The sequence below is a fragment of the Anabrus simplex genome, chromosome 12 (assembly GCF_040414725.1).
Source record: "Anabrus simplex isolate iqAnaSimp1 chromosome 12, ASM4041472v1, whole genome shotgun sequence".
Taxonomy (NCBI): domain Eukaryota; kingdom Metazoa; phylum Arthropoda; class Insecta; order Orthoptera; family Tettigoniidae; genus Anabrus; species Anabrus simplex.
In genome coordinates, this window is record NC_090276.1 from 68,308,996 (window position 1) to 68,323,810 (window position 14,815).

General features: G+C 41.9%; 1 protein-coding gene across 1 annotated transcript in view; it reads left to right on the top strand.

Moving 5' to 3' along the window:
* LOC136884148 (uncharacterized) overlaps window positions 1-14,815 on the top strand; it is a 239,606-nt gene that overhangs the window by 80,199 nt on the left and 144,592 nt on the right. The window lies entirely within an intron of this gene.

Consider the following 14,815-nt stretch of genomic DNA (forward strand, 5'->3'; position numbering starts at 1 on the left):
GAGGACGTCGTCCTGCGGCGGCTGCGTCGTCTTGCGGTCGGCGTCGGCGTTGTCTTCCGTCGTTGGTGTTTTCTCTGTATTAGTGTTGATGACTCGAACCTGAGGCAGGAACGGGGAAATGTGGAGCTTCCACATTGGACGTCATGGGACACTGGTGTGACACCTCTCTAAGGCGAAGCACGCCGAAATAGTTCCCACAGTCAATGATGTTGAACGCACTTTAGCAGCAAGGATAAAGTTAGAGTCACAGTTCCACGAGGATAAGATGGAAGGAATTATCGTATTTGGAATAATAAACAAACGAAAACAATCTAGGACCTTCGGAGGTGCAGTGATTGAGCACTTCATAAAGAAAATTAAATTCACCGGGTACAGTCTCTGCACTGTACTCCATGAGCACAATATTCACACACTAGTTGAAATAAACGACTGTCCAAGTTCTGTTACGTCGTAATTTTCAGAAAATTATCACTGGCACTTAAGATCATACGTGATTCTGAACAGGTTATAATGGGAATTGACATGGTTCCTCGGAAAGAAATCACGATACTGTATTCCACTGTCTTTAAGAGGGAATGTTGGCACAGTTTATTACGAACACAGTTCAACGGATAGACACAGTCTTTAAATGAAATGAAGGTCGGCACAGTTTTATTACGAACACAGTTCCGAAAATGGATAAACACAGTCTTTAAATGAAATGCAGGCTGGCACAGTCTATGCTCGAAACACTATCGCTGTTTTCACACAGTCTTTAAATGAAATCGAGGTTGGCACAGTTTATGCTAGAAACACAGTCTTTAAATGAAATCAAGGCTGGCTAGAAACACTATCGCTGTTTTCACACAGTCTTTAAATGAAATCAGGGTTGGCTAGAAACATAGTCTTGAAATGAAATCAAGGCTGACTAGAAACATTATCGCTGTTTTCACACAGTCTTTAAATGAAATCAGGGTTGGCTAGAAACACAGTCTTTAAATGAAATCAAGGCTGGCTAGAAACACTATCGCTGTTTTCACACAGTCTTTAAATGAAATCAGGGTTGGCTAGAAACACAGTCTTTAAATGAAATCAGGGCTGGCTAGAAACACTATCGCTGTTTTCACACAGTCTTTAAATGAAATCAGGGTTGGCTAGAAACACAGTCTTTAAATGAAATCAGGGTTGGCTAGAAACACAGTCTTTAAATGAAATCAAGGCTGGCTAGAAACACTATCGCTGTTTTCACACAGTCTTTAAATGAAATCAGGCTTGGCTAGAAACACAGTCTTTAAATGAAATCAGGGGTGGCTGGAAACACAGTCTTTAAATGAAATCAAGGCTGGCTAGAAACACTATCGCTGTTTTCACACAGTCTTTAAATGAAATGAAGCCCACGGAGAAAGCTTCTAACACTAACGTTTCTGAACTCAAGTATACAGCCGGACCGAGTGACGAATTATATCGCGACGTGCTTACTTGCACACACACACACTGAACTCACGGCTTACTGCCGACTCCCCTCACTCTCTTCCTACGGCACACTGCAGCTGCACACTGCACACTGTCTGCTTTACCCCAGGCTGGCGACTCGCTTATATTGCCGAAGGTTGGTGGGCGTGGCTACACATGTGGGCCCCAAGAAAATTTTATATCGTGGCCATCTTTACACCGATTGACACGAAATTTCGGCTAGCAGCGTTCATTATTCCTGCCTGCAAGGTGACGTTCTTGAAATATTGATATTACATTTCGATGATGCAGCAATGCTATGGAACACGAAAGAACCTTCTGCGTGACGTCTCTTGTCCTTGGCCGGTGTTCTAGAACATCGCGAGCTTGCTTGCAGTTCCCACTATGCCTGTGCGCTCGGCGCAAGTTTTAAATGCTTACGGCCGGGTGTTAGCGAACTCCTCTTAATATGAGAATGAAACGTGAATGCTCGTAGGGCGTTCCCGTTTCAATATACCACCATCGCAGACAACCATTCGCGCTTAACTCTCTGTTCATGCTGGGCAACCTAAATATATTTCTACGACTATCAGAACATATACTCTCCACGTGTCATCAATGAATAGCTCGAAAAAAAATTATATATGCCGAAACCCAAGACTAAAATATATTCTTCTATATTGCAACTGATTTAATATACTGGCTCCATTATTATTAGCAAGACGATGTGCAAATGGCTACACTGTTACGATGCAAATATTTTCTGGCAGTCTCTAGAGTGTGACGCTGAAGACTTCGAGTGTCATGTAATAAAACTAACACCCCTTACCTAAGCCAGCTGGCCTGTCGCCGTAAATTGTTGTCGAGGGAGGGGTCACAGCTCCGCATCGAGAAAGCTTCAAGTGTATGCATCATTCAAGCGACTTAAATTTCGCTGGGGGTAGCTCTCTCTATCGTGCCGGCAAGGAAACCCAGCTCGCTGGAGAAGCTGAACTGCGGTAGTGCGAGCGGAGTGTAGAGACAGCTGTACTTGGCTTGGCGTAGATGTTCGCAATTTTTTTAACATTATAAGAAGCGTTCTAAGGAATAATTAGAAAATTTTAATACAAAGTTCTTTACCCCAGCAGCGCTGGGATAGATGGAGTTCAGTGCAATCCACTGACCGTCCTTACACTTATCTGAAATCGACCGGTGATTATCACTGACAGAAATATTCAGTCATCGCGTGAACGAAACGACGTAAATGGCGACAGTCGTTATCATCGTGATTGAATTTATAAGGTGAACAAGTTGTGGCATCAGCAGTCATTATTAATCAGGATGTACTTGAGTGGTATCTTATTAATCTTCTTCTGATAAACCTATGGTTAGTAAGCTGTTCAGTAACCGATCAGTGACTGTCAGAACACATAGTCTTAAACGAGAATTCCATTGTTTGGAATTAAGGTAAAATATTATACCAGGTGAATTAGCTGCCCCTACCAATATTTTGTTCTGCAGCTCTACATACATGTGAGATAGTCGTGAGGTGGATATTTCTCTGTTAGCTCTCGCATGGTACTAATCCTCTGTAAACACTACTGTATTATCATTCCTACCTTGTAACTACAGACCGTTCGAAAAATGTGACATTTACCGTACGTCAGTATACCAAATCATTGTGCGAGCACAGTCATGGTTTCTGTTAGTTAATAATATTAGGACGTAACGGCTTCTTGTTTTTGTGTTTACCGGAAGGATAGAACCTTTGAGGGTTTTATAAAGTTTGTTATATATGTAAAGTATACTTTAAATAGGTGACTTCGTCATCAGAGAAACTTTATCGTTTCATTCTGAATAGGGATACAATGACAGTATGGGTTGTAGCCCATTCTCCTGGGATCCCCGACCTTATCTACAACATCAGGCTTTTTTAAAAGATTCACGTACCCACTTTACTACTGCGGCTAAGACTATAAAAACGTAGCCGGATACGTACTAAAATAACTAACAGGGAAGGAATTTTAATACTTCTTTTAACTCCAGAGTGGAGGCAATAAAAAACTTACAACTCTCATTGCTGCTTCTGCACTTAGTCTTTATGGAGACGGAATATCGCCTGGACTGTTAGAAGGGGGTTTTATATGTTTTCATAGCTCAAGTAGTGACGAAAGCTGGGTGGGCGAGTTAAGTGGTTTAAATGGTGGCAGTCACTATCAGGCTGGACTCCCTCTAATAAGATCAAACTGTCGGTAATAGAATCAGGTCTCCAATTCGAATTTCAAATGTGTCAAAGTGGCAGCCAGGCCGGTGTCACAATGAATATGCAGTAACTAATCCGGGCATGTAGGCCTGGTCACCGAACGTTTAGAGGGAGTCTGTATCAATAATTTTTCAAAAGTCCATTCGTTCTAAAGATGAAAAGTGGACAGAAGCTTAATGTATTACTTCTTCTTTCTTTTCAGATTAGAAGCACAGAAGTCTCAGGGGAATGAAAAAATGTTCCGTTTTAATCGTTTACTTTCCGGATTAGCCGATCATCGGAAAAGTCACTTGTTCCTTACATTAGTGGGGGCGGAGGTATGAGGAAGTGGATGGGGTACGCTCTGTCGAGTAATAAGTAGGCTAGTGGCAGGTCATAAATTTAAACCCACTTCCCGAGATTTAAATGTTATCAATGCTATTGCACACTAGAAATCTTTAGTATATCGTGGTCAGAAATATTCATTTCAGCCAAGAAATCAGTACAGCCCTCAGAACCACCCACTACCTGCTTGCACACTCTCTCTCTCATAGGTCACATCCATTAGACGCGTTAACGCGTGCACATATCTGAAGTGTGAGGGGAGGTGGAGAAAACGAAGTACGAGGATATCTAGCATGAACGAAACACACGCGGAGAGGAAGATACGTGCTTCCCGCCTGCCCACACTTCCCACTGGCTTGACAATGAATGGAGAGGGGAATGAAGGGAAGAACCACACGGCTCCTTCAAGGCAACAGACGTAATGTGTATGTCAACTAATTGAGGGTCAAATTCTCCAGTTTCTTTGCAATTCTGTGCGGTGTATCATATAACAGCGATAGCTTCGTGTTCAGAGCTGTGTATTTAGGGTCGTTCTCTTGCGTAAAAGTATACTTTGCTGAGATTCCCATTTTTGTACACTTGATGGAAAATATGTCTTGAGGATGTTAATGTATGCTTTGTGACCCGTAGTCCCTTCAATAAAGGCTAATTCACCAACACCATTCGCACTCATGCAGCCCCACACCATCAGGAAACCACCTCCACGTTTCACAGTATCTGTCAGGTTCTTCTCTTCAAGTTCAGAATTCGTCTTCCTCCACACAGTCACTCATCTGTCTGACCTGAAGAGGGTAAATTTACTCTTATGGGTAAAAAATGACCGCCTTCCAATCCTGATAGCTGTCATTTCTGTACTCTTTACCATAAGCAAGTCTCTTCTTCCTGTTAGCCTTACTGATGTACGGCTTTTTACGGACTGTTCTGCCCGCATATCCTCTTTCGCGTAGCACATTTCGGATGGTTTCAGTAGAAACTTGCACTCCTACATCTTGTTGTAACGCAGCTGCTATCTTCGGCGCATTTGGATGAGGATTTTGGGCCACTTTACGCACAATTTGTCGTTTGTCTTGTACTGATAACTTTGAGGAGTGGCCACTTCTTGGTCTATTTTCTATTGTCTTCGTTCTTTTGTATCTGTACACAATATTTTAACAGTTGTAACAGCTCTTCCAATAATTTCACTTTTGTCCTTGAAAGAAATAGTCGCACTACAATCCTCCTTTCTTCCACGGTTGTTTTTTTTTAATTTTCCTTCCCATTGCTAGCTGAACACGGAAACAGTGCTGAATATTACCTTGTAATGTCACTATGATGTTGTTTACCAGTTCGATACTTGTTTGACGTGTAATGACGCACGCCGTTGTATTACTGGTCCGTTTGCAAACAGTGTGAATCTCCTTTGCTCCATATTCAACCTACTGATGTACTTTACTGTCTTACATATCTACATATGTGTAATTCCATTATATGCATCATTATTTGTACTACACAGTCCCGTTCATACCGTGGCTATGGGCAGACCAATACTTTTTTTTGAGCCACTGTATGTATGTGACAGACAGATAGCTGGCAGAGGTAGTTTTAAGGCGCACCTTCAAGTGTGCAGTCCGTTAAACACATACGGCAGGGTTGGTGGGGGGGGGAGGGATTCCGTCCTCACACCTAATTTCATCCCCCGAGGGATTTCCAGTTTGCACGGTTGGTACCTAATGTTTAGCCGCGTAGCTTCATCCCGCTGTCTTGTTGTGAGAATTGGTTCCGTGCAACACGTTTAGTTTCCATGTACAAGGAGGATTCAGTTAGTGCAGCATTCAAATTAAGAGCCTGTTACTCCTAGAGTGAGCACTGTGGACTGTATTTCAGTCGTGTAATCGCTACAGTGAGGTGGTTCGCGTGAGTTACTGTAGCATTCGTAATTTTGTCCTCCTGTATTTTATTTGTTATTTACGATGTCTTTTTTTTCTTCTTCTTCTTCTTCTTCTTCTTCTTCTTCTTCTTCTTCTCGTTTCGTATAGGCCGAGTGAGGACCATGTTATTCAACTATTGCGTTTGCGGTGGTTATGATGTCTGCCTATGTTGTTCCTTGCTCACCTTTGTCCAGAGGAAACCTGTCTTCGGTCTTTCAAGTCTCTTTTTGTTCCTCCCAGTTTCCTGTAAATCCTATTTATGAAGTTAATTATTGTTTTCAGATGGGAAAACTCAAGTAGTGGCCTAACGAGGCTATTAAGGTAGTGAGGGACAAGATAATGGGTCATAAACGTACAAGTAAAGCGTTTAACATCCCACGAGCAACGCTGAAAGACTATGTTAAAAAGAATTTCATAAATGGCCTTCAAGTAACTCATTATAGGGAAAGTGTTTGGTAAGGTTAGAAAGGAAAAGTAGCCTATATTATAATTAATTGTAAATTTGGTGGGGGGACGAAATTACGATCACATTTTTAGTGGTTTGCTTTTTGTAGTGTTTTTCAGCTATTTGCTTTACGTCGCACCGATACAGATAGGTCTCATGGCGACGATGGGATAGGAAAGGCCTAGGAACGGGAAGGAAGCGGTCGTGGTCCTAATTAAGGAACAGCCCCCGCATGTGCCTGGTGTGAAAATGAGAAACCACGAAAAACCATCTTCAGGTCTGCCGACTGTGGGGTTCGAACCTACTATCTCCCGGATGCGGACTCACAGCTGCGCGCCCCTAACCACAAGGCCAACTCGCCCGGTTTTTGTAGAGTTTATGTCAAATATTGACTACCTTACATTATAACAGTTGCACTGTAATTTGCGCGTAAGTGGAGAATATATTCAGAAATATATCTACGAATTTCAAGACTTGTCCATAATATTCCTGAATTTCTACAAGTCAAAATCTGGTAAGGGGACGAAATATGGGCCCTCTACCTTATCCCAGTGATGCAGTATGTTTTATTTGTTTTGTCATAACAGATGGCACAGCCGCCCTACAATCAAAGGTATTCACGCGTACCGATCACCGTTTATTTTCCGTGGGCCCTCCCCAGGTATTCATCTGGCTCAACCTCAGAGACATTATCGACCTACAATCCTGCAAGTATAATTGTGCCTTGCAGTACGTTCCCATGACAGCTTAGCGTAGTAATCGCAAAAAATCATGTTTATATATTTGATCATGACAAACCACATCACATACGAGTGTTAAGGTATTATCTCCAGTTAAGAATGCGGTACGCGCACCTTTTAGCGATACAGGGACACCCTAGAGCTGAATCGGTCGACCTCGGGTATTTTCGAGATTCGTATTGGCAACCTTTGATACACAAACTATGAATCGCATCGAGAAATGGTATATAATGTGTGTATGACATAGTTGTTGGCTTCAGATAATAAAGGTTTAGAAAATTCATATCGACCGATCATATAATCGATTAATTTCAGATTTAATTTCCATTCAGTTGGCAGTATTACCGGAACCAGGAGAGCTCCCTCCTTACACCTCAACACCCTAAAAAGAAATATCGCTAAAAGGTGCGCGGGCTATACACAGTTTAGTCTTACGTTTCGTAAAATATGCTTATTGTCCTCGCTATAAAGAAGGTTATTGTTTCCTCGACACTTTTCGCCTCCTTTCTCGCTTTGAACTGTACATGCTAGACATGACGGTCAAAGACATACCGAATTCAGAGACACAGCACTCGACATTCCTTGATGCCAGCTCTGGACCCCAAACAGACAGTTAACAAAGAACGACCAGATCAATCGCAATGCCACAGAAGATGTTTCTTTCAGAATTTGCTTTACATCGCACCGACACAGGGAGGTCTTATGGCGACGTTGGGATAGGAAAGGGCTAGGAGTGGGAAGGAAGCGGCAAGGTACATCCCCAGAATTTGCCTGGTGTGAAAATGAGAAACCACGGAAAACCATCTTCAGGGCTGCCGTCGGTGATGCCACAGAGAAGAAAGTAATTTCTGCAGCGATATAGTCGTCGTATGTAAATAGACCCCTGTATACATCTCTGGTGACGAGTCTCAAGGCCGCTGGCAGCGTTGTTATCAACTTGAGCACGTCAAGACGAGGAGTGGTAATTCATGTCAGTACTAACATCGTGTGTGTAGAGTTTCGTTTGACCCTTACTGGGAGGGCTACATTAGAGCCCATTCCGATGCTAAATATAGCTATTCTGCAATCTAAGGATTGTGCAAGAAGCGTGATTTCTTGATATCAAATAACGGGATCAGTGCTGTATTGAATAAAAGAGGAAAATGCCGACTGGCCTTAATTCTAGAAGTGTAAAAACCCAGCCACCAGTCGTACACCAGAAGGGGTGAGGAAAGTCGAGGCTTGCCCACCAAAGCACTATCGCACATAAGTTCGGGATGTCTGCTTCAACAGTTGACACCATAATCAACAAGGACCCGCAATTAGAAAAGCGGCATAAGCGCCGAGTTCACAAGCTGTTGTCTCGTCACATTTCGGAGCGTCCCTCTAATGCAAGAAAGCTGTATGATGACTATCTGGCAGGGGACAGATGGAAAAATGTGGTAACATTAGACGAAACATACAGTCATAGTAAAAAGTATTCGTACACTTAATACTGAAACAACAATACTTTATATAGTGCACTTATTGTCATGTATAACATAAATAGGGTAGCTTTCTGTACACTATGTAAAGATATATACATCATAAAACATAAAATTGACAGACGTTTCTGTCGTTAGTACATAAATAAATGAAAATACCACGATTTCATGCTCATAAAAAGTATTCGTGCAGCCCAGTTTTACTTTCATTCGCCACTGATGGTAATGCATATTTAGTATTTTGTTGGCAATCCTTTTGGTTTTACAATGGCCTCAAGCCACCTAGGCATTGAATGAACTAGCTTGGAGGTGAAGGTGGGCTCAATCTTACTCCATTCTTCCAAAATAGCCATTTTGAAAGCTGGCTTTGATGATATATTTCCTATGCTCAATCTCTCTTTAAAATAAGCCCACACATCCTCAATCGGATTAACATCCGGGGATTGGGGGGTTACCATATACAGGGTGAAGCGAAATTCGTGCACTCGGGCGTCGCAGCGCGACTCCTCACATGCCAGCAATAAAAAAATGTCTCTCACAAAAGTTCGGCCTGCGAGTATATCCGGCAGAAAAAGAACGTTGAAGAGTGGCAATCTGGCAACACTGTAACCACATATAGGGTAACTATCTCTGTCAGCACATACTAGTCGTGATGTACAGTTGGTGCAGTGGATAGAGTTTTGGGTTGGCGTGCAGGAGTTCGAGGGTTCGATTCTGGGTTGAGGCGCACTTTTTCATTTGCTAATTTCCATCGGACATTACATACTGTAATACAGTAAGACACCGTTTCTTATGTCACATGTATCCTACATTTACAAAATTTAGTAACGCTGAATACGTTGTAACGCACCTAGTAGATGAAGTGGTGCGAATAAATTCACGCCCACAACGTGGAAAGGGCGTCTTTCAAAGCTGACCAATGAAAACGAATGTGCGTGCCTTTCTAGGATCGTAGTATGTAAGTGCAAATGGTTTTTAAAGGATCCGCTGTAATCGCTGTTGACGATTAAGATGCCAGATGCCATACCGCCTGGACTACATTTACGAAATAAAAAACATACGCCTCAAACCAGGATCGACCCCTCGACCTCCTGCATGCCAACCCAAAACTCTATCCACTTCACCAATTGTACCGCACGACTAAAATGTGCTTACAGAGGTAGTTACTCTACATGTGGTTACAGTGTTGCCAGATTGCCACTCTTCAACGTCCTTTTTCTCTCGGATATACTCGCAGGACGAACTTTTGAGAGATACATTTTTTTTATTGCTGGCATGTAAGGAGTCGCGCTGCGACGCCCGAGTGCGCGAATTTCGCTTCATCCTGTATTTGGGTGTGTTGTATAAATTGCACAGTCGTGTATGCTTTGGATAATTATCGTACATGAATACCTAAGTGTCCAGAAGTCCCATTTTTCGGCGCTAGATGTTTTTTTCTAAATTTCGGTATAGTATTTACGGTCCATCTTTCAGTCTATGAATTCTAAGGAGCCTACTGCAGCTGAGCTCATGCACCCTCAAACCATCAAACAACCTCCTCCATGCTTCACTGGAGGAAGCGGATTTTTTTCTTCGAATTCTGTGTTCTTTTTCCTCAACATCTTTTTGCCACGTTATTGAAAAATAGTTAATTTTTCTTTCATCCGTAAATACAACTCGATCCCAGAATTCTAGAGAAGCATCTTTATAGTCTGTAGCATATTGTAGTTTTTTCTACCAAGTTGCTAGGGTAATTAAAAGTTTTCGCCTGGCATTTCTACAATGATACTCACTCGTATCTAAAAACTTTTGAATTGTGGAAGCACAGATATTAAGTTTAAAATCATTTCCTAGTTCAGACCTCAGTTTTGCAGCACTGATTCTAGGATTTTTTTTAACTTTCCTGAGGATTAGCCTTTTAGTTCGATCGTCTAGTTTGCATGGGCGTCTACATCTATGTGCATTTTTGAAAGATTTTCTCTCACCATACCCGTCAGTAATTCCCTGAACTGTAGATCTTGGTCTCTTCACAAGTTTCAATATTTCCGAGAACGATCTACAGGAATTATGAGCCCGGATTAGAATTATTCTCTCTTCTGTTGTTCTTTCATTTTGCGGCCCATCTTATTGATTGACTGTATCACTTGTTTAGAACGGCTGAAGCACAACTAACTTGGTAAAAGACGTGATCTTTACTGTTTACCTGCGTTGCAAGGGATGTCATCAAATACTTTGGTGTGAAGATTACCCCCGGTACGAATACTTTTTATGCATCTATTTTTCGAACTTACTGGAATGATACGCTTGTTAAAACAAACATTTCCAAAGTAATATTGTTATTTCCGGTACGTATCCATATTCATGATTCGCGAAATACCGAAATGTAGAAAAGTAATGACATTTCTAGCGGCCTATGAACAATGCGTCAACTACAAACGACAATACTGTTTAACGTTTAAGGTGTACGTATACTTTTTCCCCACGATTGTATGTGTACCTTAGTGACTGTAACAAACTCCGCTCGATTTCCTACCACCCTAGGGACAAAAAAATGAAAGATTGTATAAAGAATGCCAGGAAGGTTTTCCAAGGGGTTTTATGATCATCGCTGGATACTGCTACAATGGCAAGTCAACCATTCGTCGTGTCACTAATAATGTGAAAGTCAACTCCACATACTATCAGTTTTAACACCTGTTTTACAACACAGATCTCCCAGCACTGTATGGGAGGGCGAAAAGTACATCAAGATAAAACTTCCAGCCACACCTCTCGTTCGACTCATCTGTTCTTAGAGGGAATGGAGATGGAAACTGGAATCCGTGCAATTCCTTTTACTGACATTCCGATAAAGACACTCGATGGGTCACCCATGGACTCCTGTGCATTTGGGCTCCTAAAATGGGCCTTAGGAAATAAAGAAATAAACGTCCACACGCTACCAATGGCCTCTGGAAAACCTGTCAGGAGGAGTGGGATAAATCAGACATGCTAGCTCTGTGAAAAATTCTGCTGCAATGGAAATTAAGTCGTCGGACTAGAGCTATAAATACTGGCATCATTGAGCATGATTGTTGGTGGAGACATGGCTTTTCGTAAGCTAATTACCCTTCAAATATCGTCCCCAGAGATCCTGAACGACCTTCTGTATATATGTCTGTTGTAATAATATGTATTAAGCGTCACCGAATTTGACTCTTGAATTATCCTAAGACAGTTCTTGTTTCTTTTTTTCTTCGATTTTGGCCGTCTAAGGACCGGGGAAAGTAACAGTGTGCATTCACCTTGACATCCAACAGTTCTTCATCCTTTCTCCTCTCTTGTGTCCAGATGTTACTACCTTTCCACATCTCCATCTTCTGGAGACCTTTGACATTTTGTACCCGTCTTCTGAAAGTTGTTCAGACTTGTGTTATATCGTCTGTTATTCCAATCTCTGTCATTTCTTTTTCTTACTCCTTTGATCTACTGATTGCCATCCTTGCTCTTGTAAAGGCAGCTATTATCTTCCATTTAAGACAGAAAAATCATGAAGCTCGATAGATACTATTCGTTCGCCTGATCATCTTAAAAAGGTAGCTTGGTTTCTTTAAGTTCTTTTCTAGTTCAACTGCGATTTAATAAATAATGTTATTGGCTTCTACGTCCCACTAACTGGCGGTTTTACAAGACGGCGAGGTGCCGGAATTTTGTCCCGTAGGTGATATTTTACGTGCCAGTAAATCTACCGTCACGACGCTAACTACTTCAAATACCACCGGACTGAGCCACGGTCGAAACTGCCAAGTTGAGCTCAGAAGACCAGCACCTCAACCGCCTGAGCCACTCAGCCCAGCGCCTGCTATTTTGCTTTATATCTTGACAAAATTATTTTTTCGTTTTCCCTAATTTCAGTCTTACTAATGTTCTACTTATTACGATTCTCATGAAGGATTTGTACATAAAACTTCGTTTTATACCCTATTTACTATTCTCTATGTACCAGATATAATATTCACTAGTTATATTCGACCATGTTTGACTTCCATAGATCTCCCCGTTCCAGACACAGGTTTACAGAAGGAACTAGGTAGGTAGGTAAACAGAAAGGAGGGATTACACGAGAGGCTCTCTAATAAGATAGAGTGGATTTCTCCCTTCTCAGCCATCTCCGTAGTGTAATCTCGACGTTGTAGAGAGGATCTGTCATGGACGCAGAGGCTCTGGGCGCTTTGTTTGTGCTCAGAGAAAAACAAAGATCAGACCATCAGGCCGAATCCCAGAGGAGAACTCGAGTGATTGTATCGACCCCTCGCGTCTTAGCGACTTACATCCACCATATCAGACGGAGCGTTGTACGTAAAAATCGTGCCACGTTTTGCCAACAAATGGGAATGACAAAAAAGATGTACCCAAGTATGCTTGAGCAATGCGAACCTGCTTTAACGGAGAAACTGAAAAGGGTCAATACTTTCGACAATACTCTCTGATCTCTAATGCCAGTTAGTAGCTCAGACGGAGAACCTTAGTTGGCGGGTGTGATACTGATTCAGTCCGGTGGTAATAGAAGGTGTTAAATGCGTCACCTCGTGTAACCAAAGAAGTACTTAACATATCAAATCCACCTACCGCTGTGAAGCTGTACTAAAAGTATTAAAAATAATTTATGCGGGATGAAATTCTGGCATCACTAAACAAAGGTATTCCTTACAAGCCATGAAGGTCCTTTAATTTATTGGAAGAAAAATCTGGGGTTTCTTAATGTTAAAAACATTTCTTAGCACACAAAGTAGGGGTCTCCATACTATGAAAAACGTAAAATTAAGAAATTTCCGCAACTGGGCTGAAAGTTGAAGGGCTAAAGAGCCTAGGAAGGTTTTAAATTTTGAGTCTTGGATAGCTGCATCAAACTAGAAAACCACATTTCGAAAATTACTTTCGGCCTAAACGCAGTTCCGGAAATACAGCCTAAATCGCTTGTTTCATTTACTCGTTTTTCCTTTCTAATTCACATCCTAGCCAAATTAAATTGTCTACATAATTCATTCTGTTTTGCTCCTTGGTTCAATGCCCTTAGGCATGTTTTTTTAATATCCACACCGAATGTAGTTATAAGGGTTTAAGTGAAACTCTACATTGACTCACATTAGCGCTCGTAGTGGTGCTCTTAAGTGAAACAATGCAGTGACTCACATTAGCGCTCGCAGTGGTAGAAAAAGGCAAACTGCTAATCTAATCACGGCCGACTGGATCCCTCGCTGCGCTAGGCTAGCTAGAGCGACCCATCAAGTCGGCCGTGATCTAATTGACCGGATAACGGGGATTAAGGAAAGGATTGTAATTTTTAGGAATAAATAATGAATATATTTTCATTATTTTATTCACCTAAAATTCGTAGCTCATATCCCTAGGATGTTTTCGACATAGAGTTGCTTGTCTGAAGGGCTACAACTGTGGCTTTACGTCACACCGACACAGATAGGTCTTATGGCGATGATGGGACAGGAAAGGCCTAGGCGTGCGAAGGAAGTGGCCGTGGTCTCAATTAAGGTACAGCCCCAGCATTTGCCTGGTGTGAAAATGGGAAACCACGGAAAACCATCTTCAGGACTGCTAACAGTGGGGCTCGAACCCACTATCTCCTGGATGCAAGCTCACAGCTGCGCGCTCCTAACAGCACAGCCAACTCGCCCGGTGTGGATTTTCAGCACCAAGCGAGTGTCTGCGCGGCTATACCCACCGGTGCCATATCTCTCTGTATACTTTGTACCCACTGAGTGCCATTCTTACTCCGGTAAAGATGATTTTAAAAACTGTTTTGTGCGTCTGGCATTATCCATCCTCGTCATGTGTCCAAAAATCTTAACTCTCCTCTTCCTGATCATATCAGACATTCTTTCAATTTCTTTATTTTTGTAGAGGTCTTAATTTTTCCCGTGTCTGAACTCCCCATTTTCAGTCTTGAATGGGCCACAGATTTTTCTTAGAATTTTTCTCTAGCTCTTACTTTTCTTGGAGAACATACACTCTGTAGCATAGAGACTAAATCTAAATCTAGCCATCGAAATCCCTTACGGGCAGTGGTCTCGTGAGCATCATGTGGTGCACTTTTCTTGCCTGTTAGTTACACATACATTTTTAAGCTATACATCTTGTTTGTTATGTATTCCTGTTCATCTCTCTAAGCGCATACAAAATTTTAATTTACATTTCTACACTTAGAGGAGTTCTTCTCTGCCTCTTGCTCTTCTTGTCCACTGTGCACCAGCCATTTTCTTGAACGAATCAGCCCATCGGATCCTCTG